General features: G+C 43.3%; 1 protein-coding gene across 1 annotated transcript in view; it reads right to left on the bottom strand.

The window, feature by feature from the left end:
* The window catches only part of LOC124555001, a 132,550-nt gene extending 107,659 nt beyond the window's left edge, over positions 1-24,891 (bottom strand). Inside the window, exon 1 of the mRNA XM_047128744.1 lies at positions 24,822-24,891. The gene's annotated coding sequence lies outside the window, so the exon portion shown is untranslated. The remainder of the gene's footprint in view (positions 1-24,821) is intronic.
* Positions 24,892-26,470: the final 1,579 nt, after the last annotated feature.

Below are 26,470 nucleotides of genomic sequence, written 5' to 3'. Positions count from 1 at the left end.
GTATAGATATTAAACAGATAACACGAAATTACTTGTGATCATCCTGGTGTGAAGTAAACGAAGACATTGTCGAGTCTACCTTTCGAAAGGCGCTTTAATAGTAGGAGCTGAAGACGGAGTAATGTTACGAGGCAATACCAAAGAAAGAAGGACGAATGGTGCGATAAAGGCGTACCGTAATAGGTTTCGGCTAGGTGTGCTGCTTTTCTCAGCTCGTTGGCCAGCACTATCTCGGCAGTGGAAACAATGGGATTCCAGCGATGTCAGCTAGTGCCTTCGGTTCCAGTGAGCGCTCGCGGCGGGAGTAGGCCAGGCCACGACGTAACGGGAAGCCGCTCTACGTGCAGCAGTCCCGCTCCGTCTTCCTGCAATTAGCGGCCCTTACCAGCCGGCTCCGATCGCCTCATAGCTAATAATACCCAAACCGGAAAAAAAGAACACACAAAACTGAATACACCTCTTGCGCAGCGGAAATGGATTAAATCTCCGTGGAAAAACGAGGATGATGGACCAAACCAGCGAGTGTGATTATTTGCACGTTTACAAAATAAGCATCGCAGAATCGAATGCAGCTGCATAGTTTTCTGCCTCCACTGGCCGAACCTGATGGACAAACTATACTCAAATTGTCCTCGAGGTTATTTCCTACTCGCTTTTACATTTCCATCCATCTGACTGCTTAGCTATGATGAGCATTTGTCCTTAGTACGCACTGATACGACAGGTCCCCTCCTAAGATGCCTGCGATGTGGCACAGTGGCTTCGTAATCGGAGGGAAAGGAATTCAAAACTCCGTCCGGTTTTCCAGATTTAGGTTTTGTATAGACCCTAAGTCGCTTAAGAGGAATGTCAGGAAGAATTCGTTGACAGTAGGGCTGATTTCCTTCCATACTTCTCTATCTGTGTCTAGTCCGAGGTTGTGCCCTACTCTAATGACTTAGTCGTCGACGGAATGTTAGAAGATAATCCTCCTTCCAATCTCCTGACATCAAATGGTCTCCCAATCAACTATGATATCTGCAGAGAGCACGGATGATACTGATCCGTCTCGAAGACTAATAATAATAGAGTGTGGTTCAATTGCCGGGTGTATGTCTTTCAACTGGACGCCTCTTCGGCGACTTGCGTGTCCCTAACCTACCTCAGTTGTCTAACCGGCGAAAGGAGACCCACAGATTAACGTGGAATTCGAATCACATATCGTTGCTGGTGATTACTCACATCGTTGATAGGTGTTGGCTAGCTAGGTTAATGAGAGACAGGAAATTTCCGGGGTCCGATCAGGCTTTGACCCTGGGACCTCTCGGTTTCCAAGCACGCCCTGTACTGCTAGACTATCAGGACTGATTGCTTGTAGACTGCATCGACGGTATTATATATTGATTGTGCTGCTGACGAAGGAGATGGCGCAGTGGTTATCACACTTCGCGTGCATTCTGGAGGAGCATCCATAAAGTCAAATGCTCAATTAGCTTTCTCTTAGTTGGTATAGACGAATGATAGAATGGTTTCATTACAAAGGAGAAGATTGGTTTCCTCCCACATCCTTAGTCGTTCTCTCTCTCATCAACTAAACGTGGACACAATGTTAAACACTAAACATTCTCTTTTCTTACTGCTAAGGCATGCTGAAAATAGCAATGCTCCTGTAAGGCAGACAGCAATTGGTTATGTTCCTACTTAAACAGTTTTATCTAGTGTATCGATGCAGAAATGTAACAAATGTTGAATATTTAGGAGCACAACGTTTCGATCTGATGCATTCTGCCCTGTATACTATACGTTTCAGGGATTGGTTTCTTTTACATTACCTTCTTTGTGGACGATAGTCATTTGTTACCTGACTATGGTATAAAAATCCGACAACTGACTCATAATAAATAAATTTTTGTAGAAAAACTGTAGTTTGTGTCCTTTTCTCTCTTAAAACTGATAAAAAGTTCTTCGGGTGTACAAAATAGTCCGTTAAAATATTTGCCACAGCTGCGCGGAGGGGCCGCACGGTTTGAGGCGTCATGTCACGGACTGCACGGCCCCTCCCGCCGGAGGTTCGAGTCCTCCATCGGGCATGGGTGTGTGTATTGTTCTTAGCATGAGTCAGTTTAATTAGTGTGTAAGTCTACGGACCGATGACATAAGCAGTTTGGTCCCTTAGGAATTCACACACATTTGAACATATTTACCACACAACTGCGCCGATGGAATAATTTAAAATTGATTGTCCGTCGTTTTCCGTTTTGGTGATAGGTGTGCCACACATAATAATAAGATGCACCTCTGAAGGTTTTCACAGGCGCCTAGAATGGACAGCTCCTGCGACATTACATAACTTTCTCTCGGACAACGAAACGCGCTCACTTTCGTCTGTGGTGCGCAGCAGCGAGTAAATGTTCCACTTTCCTGCGGGGTAGCTTGTCACATAACACTGTAGGTCTCTCTCTCTCTCTCTCTCTCTCTCTCTCTCTCTGAAATGCATGAAGTGTTCACCTTCTCATCTCACCGGGAAGCAGCTGGCAGAGTAATCCAAAAAGTAAAGCACATACGACCTAAATGTCGTGTTACGATATACACTGAAGAGCCAAAGAAACGGGTACACCTACCTACTATCGTGTAGGGCCCCCGCGAACACGCAGAAGTACCGCAACACTTGGCACGGACTCGACGAATGTCTGAAGTAGTGCTGGAGTGAGTTGACACCATGAATCCTGCAGGGCTGTCTATAAATCCGTAAGAGTACGAGGGGTGGAGATCTCAGCTCGTTGCAAGGCATCCCAGATATGCTCAATAATGTTTATGTCTGGGAAGTCTGGCGACCAGCGGAAGTGTTTAAACTCAGAAGAGTATTCCTTGAGTCACTCCTTTGCAATATTGGACGTGTGGGGTGCCGCATTGTCCTGCTGAAATTGCCCAAGTCCGTCGGAATGCACAATTGACATGAATATATGCAGGTGATCAGACAAGACGCTTACGTTCGTGTCACCTGTCAGAGTCGTATCTAGACGTATTAGAGGTCCCATATCACTCCAACTGAACTCGCCCAACATCATTACAGAGCCTCCATCAACTTGAACAGTCCTTTGTTGACATGCAGGGTCCATGGGTTCATGAGATTGTCTCCGTACCTGTGCACGTCCATTCGCTCGATACAATTTGAAACGAGACTCGTCCTGCCAGCAACATGTTTCCAGTCATCAACAGTCCGATGTCGGTGTTGACGGGCCCAGGCGAGGCATACAGCTTTGTGTCATGCAGTCATCAAGGGTACACGAGTGGACCTTCGTCTCCAAAAGCCCATATCGATGATGTTTCGTTGAATGGTTCGCACGCTGTCACTTGTTGATGACCCAGCATTGAAATGTGCAGCAATTTGCGGAAGTGTTGTACTTCTGACAGGGTGAACGATTCTCTTCAGTCGTCGTTGGTCCTGTTCTTGCAGGGTCTTTTTCCAGCCGAAGCAATGTCGGAGATTTGATGTTTTACTGGATTCCTGATATTCACGGTACACTCGTGAAATGGTCGTATGGGAAAATCCCTACGTCATCACTACCTCGGAGATGCTGTGTCCCATCGCTCGTGCACCGACTATAACACCACGTTCAAACTCACTTAAATCTTAACAATCTGCCGTTGTAGCAGCTGTAACCGATCTAACAACTGCAGTGGACACTTGTTGTTTTATATAGGCATTGCCGTCTGCAGTGCCGTATTCTGCCTGTTTACACATCTCTGTATTTGAAAGCCCGCATCTCGTGGTCGTGCGGTAGCATTCTCGCTTCCCACGCCCGGGTTCCCGGGTTCGATTCCCGGCGGGGTCAGGGATTTTCTCTGCCTCGTGATGGCTGGGTGTTGTGTGATGTCCTTAGGTTAGTTAGGTTTAATTAGTTCTAAGTTCTAGGGGACTGATGACCATAGATGTTAAGTCCCATAGTGCTCAGAGCCATTTGAACCATTTTTTGTATTTGAAAGTGCAACCCTATACCAGTTTGTTTAGCGCTCCACTGTATCTTATCAGTGCTCCGATTATCTTACGAAATCAGATACATCAAAATCAGACCAAAAGCTTATGTTCCCGATTTCCGTACCTTTTTACCTAAGTAAGCCATCCCCTATTACAATTACCGCTAGTGAAATTGTTCTCATGTGACATTAGCTTTGTAACCGTACATACAAATTGTTGGCTTCGTGGATTATAACAGTACTAACTTTTTAATGTAAAACAGGCTCCCCCTTCGAGTAAAATTGCAAAAAGGACGTGCTAAACACTAATCTGCAAACGACTGCCAGAATCGTGACTGAAAGATACAATTATTCAGTCTCAGGTACGATCCAGGTGACTCGAGGTCTTGAGTGTAGCTCTAGGATCGTCAGAAATTGTATATATCAGTAAACTGGTTTCTGGGATTTATATTCAATTATTTGTAAATGTTAAATACAAACAATCTACTCGTGGAAATCGGGTTTTCTGCCGGATATCAGCGTCTTCCAAACACGATATTTCGACGTCATTACTTGACGTCTTCATCAGGTGTTCCCTGAGACTGGCTGCTTGCTCGACCGGGTCGCATATTTATGCCTTTCCCGCGGAAAGACAACGTTTTGCCAGTTTCCAGTCCTGTCAGTAAATTTGTATGCTCATCATTATTCGAGACGGTGGTGGCTGTGCTTGTCGTCCTCACTGGAATATGGCGAGAAAAGGGGAGATAAGGACGTATCGTTCTCTCGACGAGTAGGTCATTAGAGATTGGAAACAAGTCTATACTGGAGATGTTTGGAGCAGGATATCGGTTATGGCTACAGCCATCCTAGCATTTCACTAAAGTAATTTAGGGAAACCGTAGAGAAGCTGAACCTGGATCACCAGAAAGGGATTTTAATCCTGATACTCTAGAATGCGAATCAAATGACTTTACTAATCCGTCGTCTCAATCAGTTGTGGCGAAAAAATTTGATGTTTCATCATTAATTTTTACGTTCGGGTTCTGTGTTCACTGCGGGGTTCTAAGTCAACGGAGACGTGTCGTGATTCAGTTTCATTTTCTGAAAAGTGACGAAAAGACCAGCTCGAGTCTGATTTTGAATGGCCTTGTAGATTCACAGCCTCCGCCTTAACCTCTCGCACTATTTTCACGAACACAACTTCTGATTCACAAGGCAGTGCAATTTCCATTAAAAATTGAAATTGCAGTTGCTTTTTGAGTAAGGAAACCAGAATCAGATATTATTTGTATTTTACTGCTACCATCCACATTTTATTTTTTTATGCCTACAGATATTACATAAAGATCTCTCAGTTGCAATGTGATAAATCAAACATAAAATAAATAAATGTGACTGGTAGCAGAAAAATACAAATAACTATTTCACGCAGTCACAGTTCTGCATAGCTACAATAAATGACAGTTAGTTAGATGGGTCTCTCGATGACTTAAAAATCGACGAAGCTTAGACCCCAAACAAAATTAATTGTTGTTCATGGTATGGTCGTACCGTAAAATGACATGGGAAGTTACACCTTGCATATGAAAATATCAGTGGGGTAATCTGCGACCAGCATTTATTCGTTCGTAAGCAACTTGTTATTCACGCACCCCTTTGCTGGACGCCTAGAAGACCTTAACAGTTGGAATGCAAGTTGAGGGAATATCATATCGGTAGGCTTCTCACGGTACCGTCGACTTCTAGGATATTACTATTAGGTGACAGAAGTGACATAAAAAAGTCACGCGCCCGTGATTACTTCTGCTCAACAAGCCCCATGAACGTGCAACCTTTTGTGGTAGCATACAGCTTCAACGATTTGGGTTTTATCGACATTTCTAAACGCCTGCATAGTTGCGCGTGCTTGAGGAGAGCGTGCCGGCCTCGGATCGAACCCGTCAGGCGGATTAACGACGAGGACTGGTTGTGGTTTTATAAGTGATTTTCCACATTCATCTGGGAGAATACTGGGCCGGTACCCACGTCCCGCCTCAGTTACGTGATTTGAAAACATGTAGGGAAACTTTCGCAAACTTTCTGGTGAATAACATTAGACGCAGACAGATGGAGTAAACAACTTCCGTTTTTGCGTGCTAAGGAGTGGCAACAAGAAGGGCATCGGTCCAACCACTATCATTAAGAATGTAATTTACGATAATTAACATGACGAACCCGTGTAAGTTAGCTGCAGGATAAAGACAAAAGAAGAAGACTAAAGACAATACTTTACAATATATGTTTGTCCTGTAAAATAACATTACTTTCGCAAATTTTTGCGGAATTCGAGGCATGGAAGAATAAAAAAAGAGATAAATGAAGAGGAGTAGATCGAAAGCAATAAACTAGAGCACTATATTTTATACTGAAGTTTACTCTAAAGAATTATTGAAACCAGGATTCTGTGTATGGAGGCTCGTTTAGTGTCTCACTCCGTGTGCTATATGAACAGCTTTGCAGATGGCAAACTGTTTCAGCAAACTTGAAAACAGTATTTTGTTTCCATATGAAAGATGCGTAGGTGATCCAGTACGAAAGAGGTTGTTTGTCTCGCGGCAACAGTTAGTACTGTGAGTACGTGCAGCGACATGTACAACGCGAGAGCTGTGGGCTGAAAAGGATCGTGGCGAGTACTGAATCAACTGCTTCCATTTCATAATCGGTAGCTTCCGGGCTGCAGCATATTATACTGCACAGACCTTCGTATCACAACATAAAGGGCCGAGAAAATCAGAATTGTTCGTCAGAAAGTGTCATCAATGTTACCACGTGCATTGTGTTGTCCTATGTAGCGTAACTGGCTAGCGACGTGCGGGTCCTCGGTTCGAATCCCACCTCCTACTATTAATTATGCTTCGATGTTTCTGGAGGCACTTAATTATTTATGAAATACTGTAATTTGCCAGAACATTCTGTATAAGTACGAACAGGAACACCTTCTGGAGAGAGACAGATCAGCTCAGCGTGTATTTTATATGTGCTTAATAAACTTTCTTTCAGTGTGAAATGTTAGTTCCTGTTGATGATCCTGCTCTCGTAACTGTTACTTGATTCCGGATTCTGCATGACAATATACAATTTTATTTTCTGATCGAGTGAAGCTACGCCGATAAGCCAAAAAATTATGACCAGCTGTTTAATAGCGTGTTGCTTCACATTGGGAACGTAATGCAGCAGTGACTCTGCGTGAGAGAGATTCGACAAGGCCTTGGTAGTTTTCTGGGTGTATGCGGCGTTAGATGTCTACGCATAGGTCACGTAAGTTACTGGCTGATTGTTTGAGGGCGCGGAGCTAGCGCTCAGTAGTGTCCCAGATGTGTTCCATCAGGTTCAGATCAAGCAGATTTGGAGGCCAAGACATCAACGTGATTTTATTATCATGCTCCTCAAACTACTGTAGTACGATCCTGGCCTTGTGACACGGACATTGTCATACTGGAAGATGTTATCACCCTCCGGGAAGACATCAGTTATGATTGGTTGCAGGTGGTCCGCAGTAATATTCACGTAGTCCGCTGCTGTCATGGTGTGTTCAATTATTGCCACAGGTCCCATGGAAGCTCAGGTGAATACCTCCACAGCATAATGCTGCCTCGACCGGCCTGCGCCCGTGGCGCGGTGCTTGTTTCGAGCAGCCATTCGCCTGAATGATTGTATATTCGAACGCTATAATCTACTTGGTGTAATAAAAGCATGATTCGTCCGACCAGGCGACACGTTTCCATTGATCCACGGTCAAATCTTGATGATCCCACCCCACTAAAATCGTAACTGAGGATGTCTTTCAGTGAACATAGGGAAACTTAGGAGACATCAGATGTGGAACACCTATCCTGATTAACAGTACGGGCAAGCCTCAAGCCTCCATGTTCTGTGATGAGGCGTGGACACCCAACACTTTGTCGCCTACTCGTGGTTTGACCGACCTTCAACCACTTTCCGCAGATGTTCTCGAGAGTAGGACGCCAACAGCCGACGAGCTTCGCTGTTTGAGAGATGTTCGTTCCCAGGCGTTGGGCCATAACAGTCTACCCTTTGTCAGAGTCGCTTAAGTGAGAAGATTTCCCCATTAGAATGATTCCCCATTCGTCTATGCTCCACTTTTGTACTTTCCTCACTGTGCCACATGCCCAAGAAAACTGTTGCGAATTTGGAATATGTGAACAGTATATTTATTTATTTACATAACAATTCTATCAGTTGAACTTTACCGGATTTCAAATTTTGTATTTCTCGTGATTGGCTGTCCATTTCAGCCACAGATCTATACTGAACGCAACATGCCTTTTGCAACTTACGGATGATTAGAACAACATCTGTATCGGACAGAAGCCTAAATCGTACCACCGAGACTATACTGTACAGTGGGAAATGCTATCATAATTAGTGTTGCAAACGGTTCTTTCGCAGGCCCTAGCAGATACAGATAAGTCCTTCGTTGCCCAGCCTCAAAGACCTTCCTATTACTACATTTACATGGGATTCCCAAAACTGGATTCCGCAAACCGATTTCCTAATACCGCTTCTGGTTGGTCGCGTAAATACTACAATACCGGTTCCGGAAATCCGGTTCTAGCTGCCGAATTCCCACTTCCACAAACTCTTCCATGTAAACGCACAACCGATTTTTAAACGTGTTACTTAAAAAAATCGGCTAATCTGGATGGAGTGAGTTTTGGTCCAGTGAAGAAGTAGATATGTTACACTGAGCGTGTAATTTAAATGAAGGGAAACAGCCATTGTGGTGAGCGAATCGGAAACCAGAACGCCTGATTTCCAGACGCCGTATTTAGTCAGTCTGTGAAGCCTTAACATGTGAACACGACACCGATAAATGGTTTCCGAAATTCGGTTTCCGTCTTCCGGAAGTTGTGTCTTGTGTAAACGTAGTGTGCGGAAGACCTGCTAAACACTTCACATAAACTTATGTCCGGACACAGATAAAGGCGAGGAAACTAACGGAGATAGATAATTAGAGTCAGCGTTTGACGTGGTGCTGCTAGGCCCCTCAATGAGCGACCGGAACAGGTATTTTTTAAAAGGAAGCCCGGTAGCGTGGCTGGGCGCGGAGGTAACCGGTCGGTACGCGCGGCGTGCCGTGCCGTGCCGTCCGCCGGAGTCTTCCGGCCGAGCGAGCGCCGGTGGTGGGGGCGGACCGGCTGAGGGTAGGGGAAGCATTCCTGTACGTTATCTGGTGCTGGCGCTCGCGGTCGCCGGATCCCGTTGCCGTGACCGTCATGTCCTCATTGTCAAACAACGGAACGAACCGCACGCACCTGTGCCCGCTCAGCTGGACGCCTTATCGACAGTCTTCTCTTTTGTAAGAAACACGCGTCATCAGATTTTTCTTTCGATTCTGAGTTTCTCATGCATACATTGTAAATAAAAACTGAAATCCTAATCTAAAAGTCCGTCAATTCTCTCTTTAAGAGCGTATTTATTCGCTAAAGTACATTTCGAAGCACAGCTTCATCTTCAGTATATTAGTTGATCATTGCAGGACCTTCGAAAAAATCGAATTTGTGGATTTTGTTGCTTTTGGTTGAAAATGACATCGCTGTTGAATATCGTCCTCGTATTATTTACACTTGTATACATGAATACAAAATTTTGAAAGACTAGTGTAAAGATCACGAGGAAGATACACTATCTGATCAAATGTATCCAGACTAGTGGACGTTAATATCGGACGTGTCCACGCTTCGCCTTTATGAAGGCTCGGACTCTAGTGGCGACACTTTCAGTGAGGTCTCTGAATGCCTGTGGAGGGATGACAGGCCGTTTTTCATCATGAGCCGAAACGAGAGAAGTTGGTGACGTTGGACGATAGGGTCTGGAGCTAAGTCGACATTCTAATACATTCTAAAGGTGTTCCATTGGGCCGGCCGCTGTGGCCGAGCGGTTCTAGGCGCTTCAGCCAGGAAACGCACTGCTGTTACGGTCGCAGGTTCGAATCCTGCCTCGGGCATAGATGTGTATGATGTCCTTAGGTTAGTTAGGTTTAAGTAGTTCTAAGTTCTAGGGACTTCAGAAGTTAAGTCCCATAGTGCTCAGAGCCATTTGAACCATTTTTTTGTTTCATTGGGTTTATGAACGGGGCCCTGGGTACGCTAGTCCAGTTCAGAAACATTATTGTCCACAAACCATTGCCTCACAGACGCTGCTTTATGACAGCGTGCATTGTCATCCCGATACAGTCAGTCATCGTCTCCGGACTGTTCCTCTACTGTAAGCAGTACACACTGCTGTAAAATGTGTTCATACATTCCGCATTTAGCGTTTTCTTAAGCGCAATAAAAGGACCACAATCTAACCAGAAAAACACCTCCATACTGTAACAACACATCCTCGGTGCTTTACTGTTGGCACCACACATGATGGCAGGCAGTGTACTCCAGGCAATCTCTTTCATCGGATTGCTAAAGGGTATAACGTGATTCATCACTCCAAAATACTCGTTTCCAGTCACCCAGTGTCCAGTGGCGTCCTTCTTCACACCGTCTCAAGTGTCCGTTGGCACTGACTACAGAAATTTATAGCATATCAGGGGTTGCTCGACCATTGTTACAGCTTCTTTTTAACTCCCTACTCACAACTAGCTCAACTGCTTGTAGCTCTACGGAATCCACGAGTGACTCCTTTCGCTGATTTCACGTGATTTTTTACCACCACCGTCCGCTGTACTCGACGGTCCCTGTCTGTCAGTACGTAATGTCTGCCTAGTCTTGGTTTAACTGTGGTTGTTACTTCGCATCTCCACTTCACAACCAAGTCATCAACAGTCGACTTAGACGGTGTTAGAAGGGTTGAAATGTCCCTGATGCATTTGTTACTCAGGTGACATCCAATGACTATTCCACGTTCGAAGTCACTAAGCTCTCCTGACAGACAATTTCTGCTGTAATTGCTTCTCTACTGACAACACTATACTCCCCGCCTCATTTAATATTGTCAGGTTCCCCTTTCAAGACATCTTGTAGTCAAATCAACATTACCTAGCCGTGTTCGGATTATTTCGATCAGGTAATGTATGTTTCCGCCGAATATTAACTGAGTGAAAGCTGCTAATTTCTGGGAATAAGCTGATATCATTAACAAGAAACGACAATAAAGAATATTTATATTGAGAGGCCAATGTCAAAACACCCAGACTAGTGAACAGGGTTCGACAAGACATTCGCGAACTTACACCACTTATTGCCCGAACTGCCCGTTTCTGAGCCAAAAATAGCCTTTTAAAATGGGACGAGTTATTCCAAAATATAATACCACACGACATAAGCAAATGAAAATAAGCAAAGTACACTAATTTTCGTGTCGAGCGATATCTTACTTCAGAAACCGTTTGAAAAGTAAAAATGGGAGCATTAAGTCTTTGAACAAGATCCTGAACGTGGGCTTTCCACGACAGTTAACTATCTGCCCGAACACCTAGAAACTTGAACTGTTCTGTTTCACTAATCATATGCCCATTCTGTATCTGAAGTAAGTGATCGCTCGACACGAAAATTAGTGTACTTCCCTTATTTTCATTTGCTTATGTCGTATGGTATTATATTTTGGAGTAACTCGTCCCTTTTTAAAAGGCTATTTTTGGCTCAGAAACGGGCAGTTCGGGCATCAAGTGGTGTAAGTTCGCGAACCTCTTGTCGATCCCTGTTCACTAGTCTGGGTATTTTGACATTGGCCTCTCAATATATATATTCTTTACTGTCGTTTCTTGTTAACGATATCAGCTTAATCCCAGTAATTAGCAACTTTCACTCAGTTAATATTCGGCAGAAACCCAATCTGCATTTGAGTCGTGCTTCCTTAACTCTTGTGTAGAAAGGTGTGCAGTATACAGCTGCATCCATTTTCAATAAGCTAACTTCTGTAATGGTCCAACTTCTGGAGCAATATTTCGTGATCATCACAATCAAACGCCTTAGTTAAATCAAAAAATTGCCTAGCGTTCCAAACCTTTTGTTTAATCCAACCTGTACTTCACAGAGAAAAGAGAATATAGCATTTTCAGTTGTTAAACGACTTCTAAAGCCGAACTGTACATCTGATAGCAAATTATGTGATATAAAATGACCAATTATCCTTACATACACAGCTTTTTCAATAGCTTTAGCAAACACTGATGGTGTAGAAATAGGTCTATAATCGTCTACATTATCCCTTTCTCCTTTTTTATAATGCGGCTTTACTACTGAGTACATCTCTTGCCATAATTAGAATTCCACCGCTGTAACCTGTACGGGTACTTAGCGTAGTTTATTAGATCACTTGCGGTACGCGTCCGGATTTTAAGTAAGGCAAACTGGAAGATCTTACAGTGTCAGGTACAAGAAACATTTGTTGGGAAAAAGAGGCTCTAATGTACATAATTCCACTTTGCTGATCATTTGTTAATTTCTGGTCACAAGTCGAAAAGTGTTGAAGAAATTTCCATTTTACATAGGGAAAAGAAAGGTCAGGGGCACGACGTACTCGAAGAGCTGGAGATTTTCAAGCATATTTCTAAGAACAATGGCCTCATCCTCAAAAAGCAGTTACGTAACGAATTATGGCTTTAATCCACTACTCGCAAAATTTTGATTTCTTTATTTTTTACTATGTTTTTCTGCCTCTAGTTCCGAAACATCTGTTTCTTACAACCTCATATAGATACGTACTACTAAAGTTTCCTTCATGGGGATGTTTTTTTGGACTGTGCAGCTGTTTGTATAAATATTCTACAATATTCTGGACTTCATGTCATGGCCATTTCTGTAAAGCCTAATAGATGGCTCTCAGTTGTACTTCATTTGCTTGACTATTTTGTACTTTCAAAGATTCGTTAAGCTCTCACCCTTTGAATTTTGTTGTTTCGTAATTAAGAGGTATTTAATTCGATTACATCTGTTATAATGTCTCAAATGTCCGCACCCGAAAGGCTCGCAACTTGTCCTGTTTTCGTGGCAGCAATGTAAGCCACTGGACCGTAAAGTCTGATGTTCATTGCAAGATACACCTACCAAATGCTGGAACATTTTTCACTTTAAATTTTTGACTTGAGCGTGTCTGCTCGTAACTTTGACTATTGCCTGCTCGCAGTGTAACTGTACGCAAGTAACCTTTCGATGTCATGACATTTTTCATCTTTGTTAATGTTTCTGTCAAACTTATTTGCAACCGGTTGGCTGGGTTATTTCTCCTTTGATAGTGTAGTTTTACTGGAGCTAAACATCATTTTACTTAAGAGAATCTTTCATTTTCGACTATGCTCTGGAAATAAAATGTCCAATCTTTCTTGTTTTCTCTCATTAGATAGTTAATTACTGATTCGAGTGACGGTACACGAGGACAGAGACGTAATACAAATACTTGTATTCAACTGCTGAATCAACCGAAAACAGCGAAAGAGTCCTCGTTACAAGTATAGTTTACAACGATTACTAACAACAAAAATGTACTGTATTGAATTATCGGTTGCACTGCAGAAGACGAACAGCGACATTAACAACAACGTCTCCTGTTATGTAAATAAAGGAATGATTGTGAAACTTGCAAGGGCGAGGAAAACAGAAGATACAGCTTTCTAAACATATTTATCTAAATCGTTTAATCATCTCTTGTGGATGAACTGACCAAATGTGTACCCGGAATCTGTTATATGCCTTTCATATACCAGTAGTTTTCCATATTTATTCAGATGTGAAACATTGCTAGATCACTATCTGTTGAACTATTTGTTCCAGTAAAGTAAAATGGCGATAGCTGGATGGCTGAACAACTCTTTTTCTCCAGTTTTATGTAATAACTCTGATCTTCCGCAGCTATTATCGTGTTTAGGAAAGAAAACAGACGCAAGGGAACGAAAATAAGGGGTGTGGTGATAATCAATTTTACTTGTATTGCCAAAGAACATGACTACTTATAACTCCGGTACTAGAGGAACTCACAAATGGCTCACTAATAGACCTATTATCTTCAGTCGACTTTTGTCCACAGAAATTCTTCAGATGGGACTGCGACTCTTTCTTACATACCATATAGGCCTTGAGGAAATTCTCTTCGCTAAGAAATGCTATTAGGTCTGGAATATCGGAGGAGGGAGATAATTATTTCCAGACTGTGTTTATGGCGGCGTAGACACTTATGGCTCTGTACGTGCAGTTCTCAGTCATCGACGCTGTCGTAATAACACTTTAGCAGTAGCTCTCCGCGACTGTTAATATTTTGTTAACCCCGTGGATGGAGCTTAATTCGGCATCATCTCAGACAATTACGAGCTGCAATTGTAGTCTAAGAGCCAACTTAATGTTGGTAGTGGAAACTCGGTTTATGTTCACCTGCAGCAGTAATGAATCCAGCGAGATGAATGCCACTGTATTTTGGTAAATGCTACGTATAACTTGGCCGGAAGGTCTCTGGTCTTGGTGACGAAGATGAGAGTGTAAGTGGTCGTTGCCTCATGGTAACTTGCGTTATCGGTGGCCTGGGACTCCTTGTGAGCGAGAAGAAGTAACAGCAGAGCACTTGTCTTGCAGTGGGAAACTTGTGCATTTCAATTTCAATTTGATTTCCTCAGAACTGTCCTTAAGCTTATGGAAACTAGCATTGTCTGAGAGCATGTATCATCAAAAGTTGACGACCTCATGCTGATGAATGGTTTTACAGATGCACTGTGGCTATTTAGCATATAAAAATATGGCGGAATTGTCTAATACAAATGCAATTCTATTCTATGATAACGGGTCGCCTGCAGCCGTTTTAACTGCGACACGGAAGGACACCACATATTGAAGACGCGAATGTCTACATTCGCTTGCAGACCCTGAGCTGTCTACTGCGCCTCGCACCTAACCATTATGATCATCAGCATTTCACCCTATTTCTGCTAGCATAACTCCGCATCTCCGTGCCGTATCAACTTCGGAATTCACCTGAAACAGCAGTCAAAAACAGTCTCCCATAACCTCGACGCTTGCAGAATATTAAATTCAATCTTCCCTTCCTTCCTCCGCTGGTCGCAGCCAATACGAAAGCTGAAATAACACTGGGTGGCTGACAGTCTTGCGTTTATTAGTGTCAGAGAGCAACAGTGCGGTACCTCCGCATCACCCTCGCTGCGTAAGAGCATCGCCCTGCAAATCGACCATTGCATAACGGAGTGCACACCCGTTCCAATCCTCCCACCAAGAAAAATTCTTTGGCAGTACTGGACATTGAACATTGTTCTTCCATGAGACAGTTAACTACGGTGGCGGTAGAAGCTACACCAACAATACAGAAGTCATGGACACCCATCCTGAAAAGTTTACACCACTCAGCGGCTTGCGAAGCCGTAAACGTGTCACAGCTTCTTCTACCAGTTCAGCACAAAATAAACGACACAGCGTGCATTACTAGAGGAATATTTGCCCTGTTGTATTAGTGCGCAACTGTTTTGCCACCTTTACTGTGTCTTTTTACTTACTTTATATTTATTTGCCGGCATGGTGGCTCATCTTGTTCGGTCAGAGCGCTAACTGCCCTCTGTAGTAAAAAGAATGAGTAACTGGATCAACGATGGACTTGAACAGGTGTCATGCGACGTCCGCCTCGAACACATGCAACGACGAATAACGAAAAAAAAAAGAGATAAACAGAGACAGTGATTAGCATGGCTGTCCCTCATGTAGAGGAACCTGGTTCGATTCCCGGTACTGCCAGCAATGTTTTTCTTGACAGAAGGACTGAAACGGGTTTATTCAGCTTCGAGGTGCCAACTGAAGAACTACTTGACCGAGTAGTAGCGGCTCCATGGGACGAAAACACAACGGTTAGGCGAGCGGTGTGCTTCATACCGATCCAATGAAGCCCCGCTGGGGCTGCCAAGACCGGTGGGCGGAGTTTAGTTGGTTTAATTTTTATGTGTAACATGCACCACAGAAGCAGCTGAAGGCCGCGTTTCACAGTTGCTATCGTTACTATTACAATACATAAATAAAACTGTTTCCTTCTTTTATGTGCAATTATCTGAACAGCCCCGAAACCCACCACCTCGTTACACTACTTAACTATTTAAAAAGTAGAAAAATAATTAATGAAAAGAAACTGATCTAGAGAAGAAGAAAAGATAGGAGAAAAGGAGAGTGTGAGATTAACAAAAACAACGTACAACTTAACTAGAGGCAAACATTAAAAATAATGAAAAGAATTTGGCAGCTATGGTAAAATACAGTAAGAAAATTAAAGAGACGACAGTAGGCTTAAGTAGGAATTATTCATTACGCTGTTATTGTTTTATCAAGATGTTCAAATGTGTGTGAAATCTTATGGGACTTAATTGGTAAGGTCATCAGTCCCTAAGCTTACACACTACTTGACGTAAATTACCCTAAGGACAAACACACACACCCATGCCCGAGGGAGGATTCGAACCTCCGCCGGGACCAGCTGCACAGTCCATGACTGCAGCGCCCAGACCGCTCGGATAATCCCGCTATTGTTTTATTTGCACATGATAAAAGGCAGTCTACTGATCACAGCCAGTAAAAACATGAAGTCCAGTGTCAATCCTAGATTGACTGTCAACATCTGCTAGAATGATGAAGTCCACATCATTCGAATCCGACGCCGAGTTTCAGTCTCGATAAATGTAGCCTCTTTCATTCTACAACTGTTGACTGTTAGTGTAGGATTAACACTGGTCTTCAGGTTTTTGGCACGTAGGATGTCGCTGTGGTTCTCTCCTTTGTCCCCACGACAGATCCTGTTGGTGGCCGAGGTGGTCTATGGGAAAAAAAGAAGGTAGAGCAACAGACTCCACTCCTGGAGGTCCCGGGTTCAATCCTGGATAGGAGTGCGGATTTTACTCCTTCTAGTCCCTCCAGGATGGCCCCAGGTCCATTCGGCCTGCTATCAAATCAGCACCATGGATCATTCTCTGGGGTAAAAGGCGCCGGTTCGATGAATCCACCACCCTACCCCTCCTAGTGCCGCAGTGAAGGAAGGCTGCACTCTGCCTGCAGTCAGGCCAGTAGCCCAGTCACTGGTTTGCGCCACAGACTTCAGCTTGCCTTTTATCTTTAGAGACCCTGTAGATGTAGCGTGCTGTTATCCTTTTTTCTGCTGGAGTGCGCACGAAGCCGGTTCAAAATGGTTCAAATGGCTCTAAGCAGTATGGGACTTAACATCTGAGGTCATCAGTCCCCTAGACTTAGAACTATTTAAACCTAACTAACCTAAGGACATCACATACATTCATGCCCAAGGCAGGATTCGAACCTGCGACCGTAGCAGCAGCGCGGTTCCGGACTGAAGCGCCTAGAACCGCTCGGTCTCAGCGGGCGACTACGAAGCCGGAACCACTGGTACTCATCGGGAACAAAGGAGTTAGATTACTAATGCTGACGTCAAACATCATTTCCTTACACTGTCTCATCTGACGCAGGGTTTACAATGATGCAGTCCTGATTGACATTACCGAGCTTCTTGTTCACTTCCTCTCTCCTGGAAAATGTGTCTGATAGTCTAATCAAAACAGCACGTGCTTCCCTGTCACATGTAATAACATATAAACTACGGCCTCTTAAACAGTCTTATCTCTGCATCCAGTGTAAGCCTTTGATCGAAGCGCTCTGCCACTACATGTTCCCGTTTTCCCATAAATGATTCTATCAGTGCTTCTTATATTGAATCTATTGAGATAATTAGGAAAAGTCTGTGTTACCTCTGTATCTAGGTCATCCCCTTCTAAGGAATTAAGTGATTCATTTTCGTACCTGACCTTAAGGTGCGAGTCCATTGCGGCGGCTGAGATGATGCTCTGTCGAGCAGTCGAGCCATAATATCCGCTCGTGATCGAGAGCGTTGTCATTGCAGTTCACCTCGATCTGACAGTTTTGATGCTCAAAATGGATGATTCACAACTCATCGAGCTAGTGCGAAAACATCCAATTTGTGTATATTTACAGTCCTGTGTTCAGAACGAAAATTTAGCTTTTCCAGCCCCACCGCCCCCCCCCCCCCCTCCCCCATACTCACGACCTTTATTATTATAAAGGCAATTACTGTAGAGAAATGTTTAGCTATCAAACATATTTTGAGAGATAATCAAGAAAAGACACACACACACACACACACACACACACACACACACACACACAGACACATGTGCACAGTCAGAATGAGCTGTGTGAAAGGGTGATTTTTGGGAACACTTCTCACAAACTCACGTTTAGATATGTCATACAAAAACTGAGATCTCCTTGTGGAATAATTCTGGAAAGCCTACGAAACACACTTACTGGATGAAAATTTGTCAAATCGCCATCAGTGGCACTTGTGGCTTAAGCCATTACCGGGACGGTAGTTCGCCATCATATTAACATCCATTGAAAAGTACGGAGTATTTCTCGTTGTACTTGAAGGCAATCGTATAAGGTACGTGAGATGCTTTTCATATGATCGTTTTGTATAGAGAATTTATTGAATATGCTGTCATTATTGAATTCCAGTGTGCGACTAGTTGAGTAAATTCAGAACAACGTTTCTTGAGTGATTCTGTGTTGTTTTGTGCAAACCTCGTTGGAATGTACATCTCAAACATCACTGAGCATACGAATAGACGAGTTCATTGCCGTGGTAAGCAAATCTGTGCGTAAGGGTACTGCTAACTTTGTTTGTTTTTATTATTTCTTCGATAAAAAAATTCTGTTGATTACGCGAGATCCGTTTGTTTCTCCAAGACGTTTTGGGAATGGTTCATACGACTTTCCTAGAAATAAATGCCAAATTAGTACAGGAGGAAAGAACCCCCGGCCTACCATAGAAGGCAACCAGACAGACAATGCGACCGTGAGCAGTAAGCAGTGTGCAGAGGGAGTGTCTGCCTCCGGCCGGAAATTTGACGACGCTACTTGGGTACGGGAGGAAGACACGGAAGTCAAAGCTGTGTCCTACACTTCCTGCAGAAAGGCTACCGTCGCATTCCGATACCACAGTATTTTCGTTTAAGCTTAACTGTTACACCGGTGAGAATCCACTGTAATAATTTCGTCTATTACTGACGTTTTATTAAATTAACATTTCTCATATGGAGTCACATATGTAACAGTACGGAAAGTTTCGGAACAAAGAAGTAAAACTAAACCACTCCGATTTCGATACTTCGCATTTTCCCTAAATCACGGCATGTTAGTTTTGAATCGTACACAGCTCATTATGCCCTCGTCGTTCCCAGAAATGACGTAAAAGGCGAAGTTAAAAACCGAGAAAAAATATCTTCGGCTCTTTCCAAATCATTTACAACATGTTCTGGCGCTTGTTACGCTTCCTATACGCGTATTTCAAACGGAAGAGAAGATGGGGTGTGCAAATAACAAGTGAAAATTACACCAATTCGATTTAATTTGATCTTTAAGAGTTTCGCAATTACAATGTGAAACTTGTGATAGCAGATTACAGGCTCAGGAGGGAAACGAGGAGCAACGAAATTAGTAAGAGCGCAAATCTGCTCAAAAGTTGATGTTTCTAGTTTGTTAACTGACAAATATCGGCAACAGATATCGAGAGAGGATTTCTAGTTTCTTAAAGTTGTCACACTTCAGTATGATGGATAATAGAAATTAAGAGAGAGTCGAAAGTTAAGCTACGGATAACTGTTATCATTATTTGTCTCATAAGCTTCTCAGACTTTGCCATAGGGACGGTACTAATATTTTGGTGACAGTATCATTTCTGTAAATTAACGTCCAAAGCCAAACGGAAAACGTCTTTGACTTCTTCCGTTCTGAGTGTAGGTTACTCGTTGTCAACAAATGCAACTGAAGCGTAGATAGCGTTAAAAAAGGCGTTGCTGGATGAGCCCGTCGCCGTTGCCGTTGCAGTGCACCTATTTCTCTGCTAAGGATCCTCTTCGAAATCGAAGCGATATTGCTTCGAACACGGGTAGACGGACAAGTTTTCCACGACAGGCAGACGAAATTCCATTGCGTTCCCTATACAGTGTGTTCCAAGCCTACAGTCTTAAAACTATAAAGACAGGGGAGGATCCCAAAATCAGCATTTGGGATTAAAACACAATGATCGGAAATGAATACTGCTGACAGTACGTGACCTTTTGTCCTTCATGCCGGCCGGTGTGGCCGAGCGGTTCTAGGCGCTTCAGTGTGGAACCGTGAGACCGGTACGGTCGCAGGTTCGAATCCTGCCTGGGGCATGGATGTGTGTGATGTCTTTAGGTTGGTTAGGTTTAAGTAGTTCCAAGTTCTTGGGGACTGATGACCTCAGATGTTAAGTCCCATAGTGTTCAGAGCCATTTGAAGCCATTTTTTCTTCATGGTTGAAACTTATTTCAACTGTGATGACGTTATGAGCTGCTACAATAGACACGTTCGGTGTGATAAAATACCGCAGTCTCATATCATCTGTCGGGTGGAATTATACACGATCAACTAACATAACCTTATTTGCTGCCATCCATTTGAATGGAGCACTTTACCTGGTGCTCCATGGCCAGCGAAATCATCGAATTTAACTCCAAATGTTTATTTCCCGTGGGGCTACATGCGGTCATTGGTGAATAAAACTCAAGTGGAAACTGCAGAGCAACTGGTCCTAGCTGCCTGCGTCACTCTACTGTTTGGATATTCGAGAGAGTACCGCATAATTCTATATACGCATTGAAATTGGAGGTATTTACTCCGAACAGTAGTTACTGCGTTGGGTTTACGTAATCACTACAAGGTGTAAGTTGTTTATATAAACAAGAAGAAAACAGCAGCTAAGTATTCATTTTTGACTGTTAGTTCGTAATCTCAAAGAAATTTCTCTGTCATCCGTATAAGGTTTGTTACATCTCCCCAGCGAACAATAGTAACTTGCGTCATAAATTCCATTCAACGTTCATGTTCGTATGCTGGAAGAAAGAAACTGATGCCATTTTCGTGACGAGTGACGCAGATCCTGTGCAGAAATCGACTTGAGAGACGAACGTCCGTCAGTAGCTCTCTGTATTACACTGACTGATGTTCCTTGTATTTCTCTCCTGAAAACTGCAAATATTGATGTAGAAGTACTGAAGGCTTAATGCAAATACGCTTACATGTATACGTGCGCTATTTCTGCAACAGCCACGAAAGCCAAAGTTGTACGGAAAGCTACTGTGAAGACATCTGTTTCAATTTCAAGTCTTAAGGAGAACGACAGCGAAGAGTTACGATAGAATCCGTAATTTTTAGACCTGCATTAATTTCGTTCAACCGAGCCCATCGGTGCAATACTGGGCGATTAAACAGGAAAAGCTGGGTTGGAATTTGAGACCGGGTAATTTGATTTAAATCTCGCACGATTTTCGCAAATCACTCTAAGTAAGTCCTGAAATTCTTCCTTAAATTTGGCTACAGTTGATATCTTCCGCACATTCTGTCAGACTGGGATACTGACGCATTGCGAAGCAGAAAAAAACACGTCTGTAGTTGTTTCTACTTAATTAGCTTGTAAATGGAGTTTTGCCCCATGAAGAAGGCACCAATAAACTACGAGTACCGTTGTACAGTCGGTATATCACGAAATATTTTGGCTAGGAAAGCTCCTGTCATATAAGGCTTACTTTTAACTTGATTTTCTTCGCTCTTCTAGGTCTTATTCCAGTGTCTTACCCAATGCGGTCTCAGAAAAAAGAAGTAAGAGGTAACACCACTCTTCGTACTCGACCAAAGCTTCTCTAGTGTTACGGCCTGGTAGACTGCTATAGCGTGGCCTGTAATAAAATCTCTGCGAGGCGCCTTCTCCGCATGAACGCCGCTCTTCAGCTGACCTCACGAGTTTCAGGGAACACCGTTACTGACCGCCTTCCTTGCAGCAGAAAAATCCAGTGTCAAACGCGATTCCCCTACCTCGCAAAAAGGCCACTCTGTCATTACGAAGTACTGGGTCCTGTAGGTAAATTAACCAGAGCGCTGAAATGTAACGCCAGTAGTTTGTTAAAGTCAGTTTCAGGAAGTGACCATGTCGCAAAGCCCTGTACTTCAAATAAAGACTCTTATCGAGATTTTACCGTCGCATTTTTACTACAATGAATGCATAGGACACATGTTACTTTCGGGAAAAAAGTGTGTGTTTTAACACAGCCTTATCCTTCTAGAATCTATAACCTGTCAGCAATGGGCAGATTTGCAGCAAAAATCAATACAAAGCAAAGTATGTATGAAGAAATAAGCATTATTACTTAATTATTTGTACTACTAGTCTAGGTTGAAACAAGTTATTTTGAAACTTCAGCTTCCAGTCAGTTTAAAACTGTGAGCTGAGACGGGACTCGAACCCGGAAGCTCGCGTTTCGCGGACAATGCTCCTGTCGACGAAACTACCCACGTTCGATTGACGACCTGCTCCCGCAACTTATGAGGCTTTCTCTCCCCTACTTCACAATCTTCGCAAAAGTTCTCCCCTAATTATTTCTGTTATTTGGTGAGTGTGCATCGCGGCAATATACAGGACGTATCGAACAGTAGCTCGGTTTGAGTCCCATTCGGCTATTCTGAGCGACGCTTGCAGTAACTTCGCCGTCTGGGAAGCACTAGGAAGATCGAAACTGCGACCAGCGAGATGGCTGGCAGAGCCCCTTGTGACCGTCATGATTAAGTTTTCAGGGAGTCAGTATAAATTTCTCCAGGTGAGTTATTCATCGTGTGTTGCTGTCTCCTCCGATTCTCCCCTCAGTCCTCGACCATTCTGAGGTAGCTTCCCTCTAAAGATTAAAAAGAAGTGTTACAAAAGAGAGCAAGAAAAAACCGAGCAGATTTAATGACACAGCCGTATATGGGAAATTAAACACTAACAATTCCATAGACTGGAAGCGCTTCTAACAATTTATATTCCGACGGTAGCTACGATCCAGATCTGGAGTACCTCCACCAGAGGTTACTTTTTGTCACAGCTACAGAGTAAACAGTTCTGGATTCTTGTTTCCTACAGACTGCCTATTAACATCTCGAGGCACTTCCTAGAATACAGATAAGGTGAACAAAAACTCATAAAAAAGCACCTAGGATGCCGCTGGCGAACTGTTTATCTGACTATCGACAGCATTACACGAAGAAAGGTGGCCCTATTAGCAAGGGCCCGCAACATTAACCTGGATAATATCACACTCTGATACGTGGGGAACCAGTTGGTCTGGCGATGAAAGCGTTCTGAACTTTTAATATACTGAACGGTCTGCAGGTTCACTGAACTTTAACGCTACAGTCCTCCTGCGAACCTCCTGTGTAATGCATTCTTTTTTAGAGAAACGAAATTCACTTGGAATTTTTTTCAGACTGCAGCGAATTACCAGTCTACTAACATTAATAGTTCGGAAAATTTCTAGGGCACGAAAGTTGTATAATTTGTGTCACGAATGACTATTGCAACATTGTCAGTTACATTAACGACAGGGAAAAAAAAGACAGGGATACAACACTCGCATCGTTTCTGTATACCGTGGATGTAAAATTTATTTTATATCGAAATCTGTCCTTTGTTGAGCCTATGTAACTTCGTAGCAAGGTTCGACTTAAACCAATATATACTCTAAATTGTCGAAAGAAACTGTAGTATAACATTTCCAGTGTAGAGATGGCTGTATTGTCACATTCCGGAAGCCAATTAAACAAAAGTTTGCTCGAAAATACTACCCACTTTGGTTCAAATGGCTCTGAGTACTATGGGACTTAAGTTCTGAGGTCATCAGTCCCCTAGAGCTTAGAACTACTTAAACCTAACTAACCTAAGGACATCACACACATCCATGCCCGAGGCGGGATTCGAACCTGCGACCGTAGCAGTCACGCGGTTCCGGACTGAAGCGCCTAGAACCGCTCGGCCTCCGCGGCCGGCTACCCACCTTGGTTTGCGTGTAACTTCAGTCATAACAAATACGGCGTCAGAAATTATGCTACTGAGAATTAAGAACTATGAAAGTTGATACCAAACAATAAAAATTCGTTTTCAGACGCGCACACGCTAAAAAATAAAGTTAAGATAGAGAAAGAAGAACATAGTATGCTGATAATTTTCCGTGCTGCTGCGCGCAAATACGAAGGAAGAGATTCGCGTCCAGAAAATTTTGGAAGTATTTTCTGCTAAGCTACTTTATCAGTTTCAGAATACTCCTTGATTAAAGTAGCTAGCTTCGGAAGCATAAAGCGGAACTTCTAAATAAATATTGGTGCCAACAAATCACTATCACAGAAACTAGAGTTACTATCTGCAGCACTACATTTCTGACACAGACAGTAGTAAACGTAGAGGCAAAATTCTTGTTTGATCCCTTTACCTTCTTTCTGCCATTTACTGTCTACACCACGAATCACGATTTATGTATTTTGAGACCGAGGGAATGCAGAGTCTTCGTCGTTGCTCCTCTATGACAAGCGGGACCAATATTATAACTGTTGAATACGATGAAATATTAGATCGAGGACGATCAAAGAATTTTAAATCACATGGAGTACTGTAAAACAACTGCACAAATAAAATCTTTAATGTAAAAGAAAATACTACGTTTTAGAAACTTCGCTCTAATTTGGTGTTTTATCGGACTGGCGTTATACAGACGCCAGTATCTCACAACAATTAAATTAAAATTTCTTGAAGTGATGCGGAAGTGCTTCGGTCTCTCTAGGAATATCCGAAGCGCTTCGCTGCAAAAACTGGGAGGCCGAGACAAGAGAGAACGTAAACTTTCGTGTCCTTTTACAGGCATTTTTTTACGTTAAAACACGCACGGAATTGAAAGAACAGTGGTGGCAAACTACACGTAGGTAAATGTACCAAATCTACCTGTCGAAGGTAACGGTTGTTATAAAGATGGAGTGTGTAACGGTGACCATCTGAGCACGTACCTGTAGGCGAGGCTGAGGAGCAGACGTGCGGTAGCGGCGCACTGCACTTGGCAAACTGGCAGTGGGTCTGGCGGCGCCACAGTTTTATAAGTGTGGTGGCCAACGGTGTCTGCAGGTGAGGCGCGCCGCCATTGGCCGCGGCTGCTGCGGCCGCGTCATGGTCACTGCTCCCTGCTGCCGCCGCTGCTGCTCCATTGTTGGCTGGGAGTGGGAGGCGGTGGGCGAGATGCAGCTCCATCCTGCGTCTTTCATCTCATTGTTTACGCCATTAATACTGCCTCTTCCTGAAAGAACATTCCTAGTACAAGTACTTGTATGTGTCAATGAAAACAGAATGTAATACAGAATACGTCTGCAAGTTTGATTAGCCCTACTACACGTCCGGAAAAAAATACAATTTTCAGAAAATTAAAATGCGCTACAATTTCTGGAAACTGCATGACAGAGAAAGGTATATGTGACATGAATTTTATATCACAAGCAGCATTTGTAGATTTAGACATAACTTGTGACAATGTTTTTTTATTGACGTTGATCATTCACTCAACACGCCAAATCGATTTTGGAATATTCACTACATCATTAGATGTAACTGGGAAGCCATTCGTGTATACCGTACCTTATCAAAAGATTAGGGACACCCTTACGCAATGTGGAAGTGACCACTACAAGTCACGAAAGGCGGACCCGCCAGTATAAGAAGAAGGGTGGTTGGGGGGAGTGTTGTGTTGTCAGTAGTTTTTTTTTCTTTTTAGCACTATGGGACTTAACAACTGAGGTCATCCGTCCCTAGACTTAGAACTACTTAAAACTAACCTAAGGACATCACACACAGCCATGTCCGAGGCAGGATTCGAACCTGCGACCGTAGCAGCAACGCGGTTCCGGACTGAAGCGCCTAGAAGCGCTCGGCCACAGCGGCCGGCGTGTTGTCAGTAGAGAAACAGTACGCTTCGACTGGGTCGGTTAGGTGGGTTGAGTAACTTAGAGGTAGACTATTCAGTGGATGTCACCTGAATAAAAAAAATAAAATACATCACGGACATTTCAACCCTTCTAAAACTCCCAAAGTCGACTATTGGTGATGTGAGCGTCAAGTGGAAACGCGATGGAACAGCCTCAGCTAAACAAATACCAGGCAGATCTCTAGTACTGACGGGACAGGGACCGATGAGCACTGCGAAGGATGGCTGTAAAAATCTCATGGAAAAGCGGGAGAAATCAATTGTGAGTTACAAAGTGCTACCAGCAATCTGTCTAGAGCAAGGACCGTATGTAGGGAGTCAAAATAAGTAGGGTACAATGATCGAGCAGTACCCCATAAGCCATAAATTTCTGTAGCCAGTGCTAAGAGACGCCTGAGATGGCGTAACGAGCGACATCACGGGACAGTGAATGACTGGAAACGAGTGATTTGAAGTGCTGAATCATACAAACATATGAAAGGGTTTGGGGAACGGCTGGTGATCGTTACCTGCCATCAGGTGTAGTGACAACAGTGTGGTACGGAGGAGGTGATGTTACTCAGTATATGGGGGTGTTTCTCGTGGTTAGACTGTTATCCTCTTATTGTGATTAAGAGCACGCTACATGTGGAAGGTATGAATACATTTTACAGCATTGTGTACTGCTTACAGTAGAGGAACAGT

Source organism: Schistocerca americana, chromosome X (genome assembly GCF_021461395.2).
Source record: "Schistocerca americana isolate TAMUIC-IGC-003095 chromosome X, iqSchAmer2.1, whole genome shotgun sequence".
NCBI lineage: Eukaryota > Metazoa > Arthropoda > Insecta > Orthoptera > Acrididae > Schistocerca > Schistocerca americana.
Note: the sequence above shows the minus strand (reverse complement) of the source record. Positions and strands in the feature narration are given on the sequence as shown.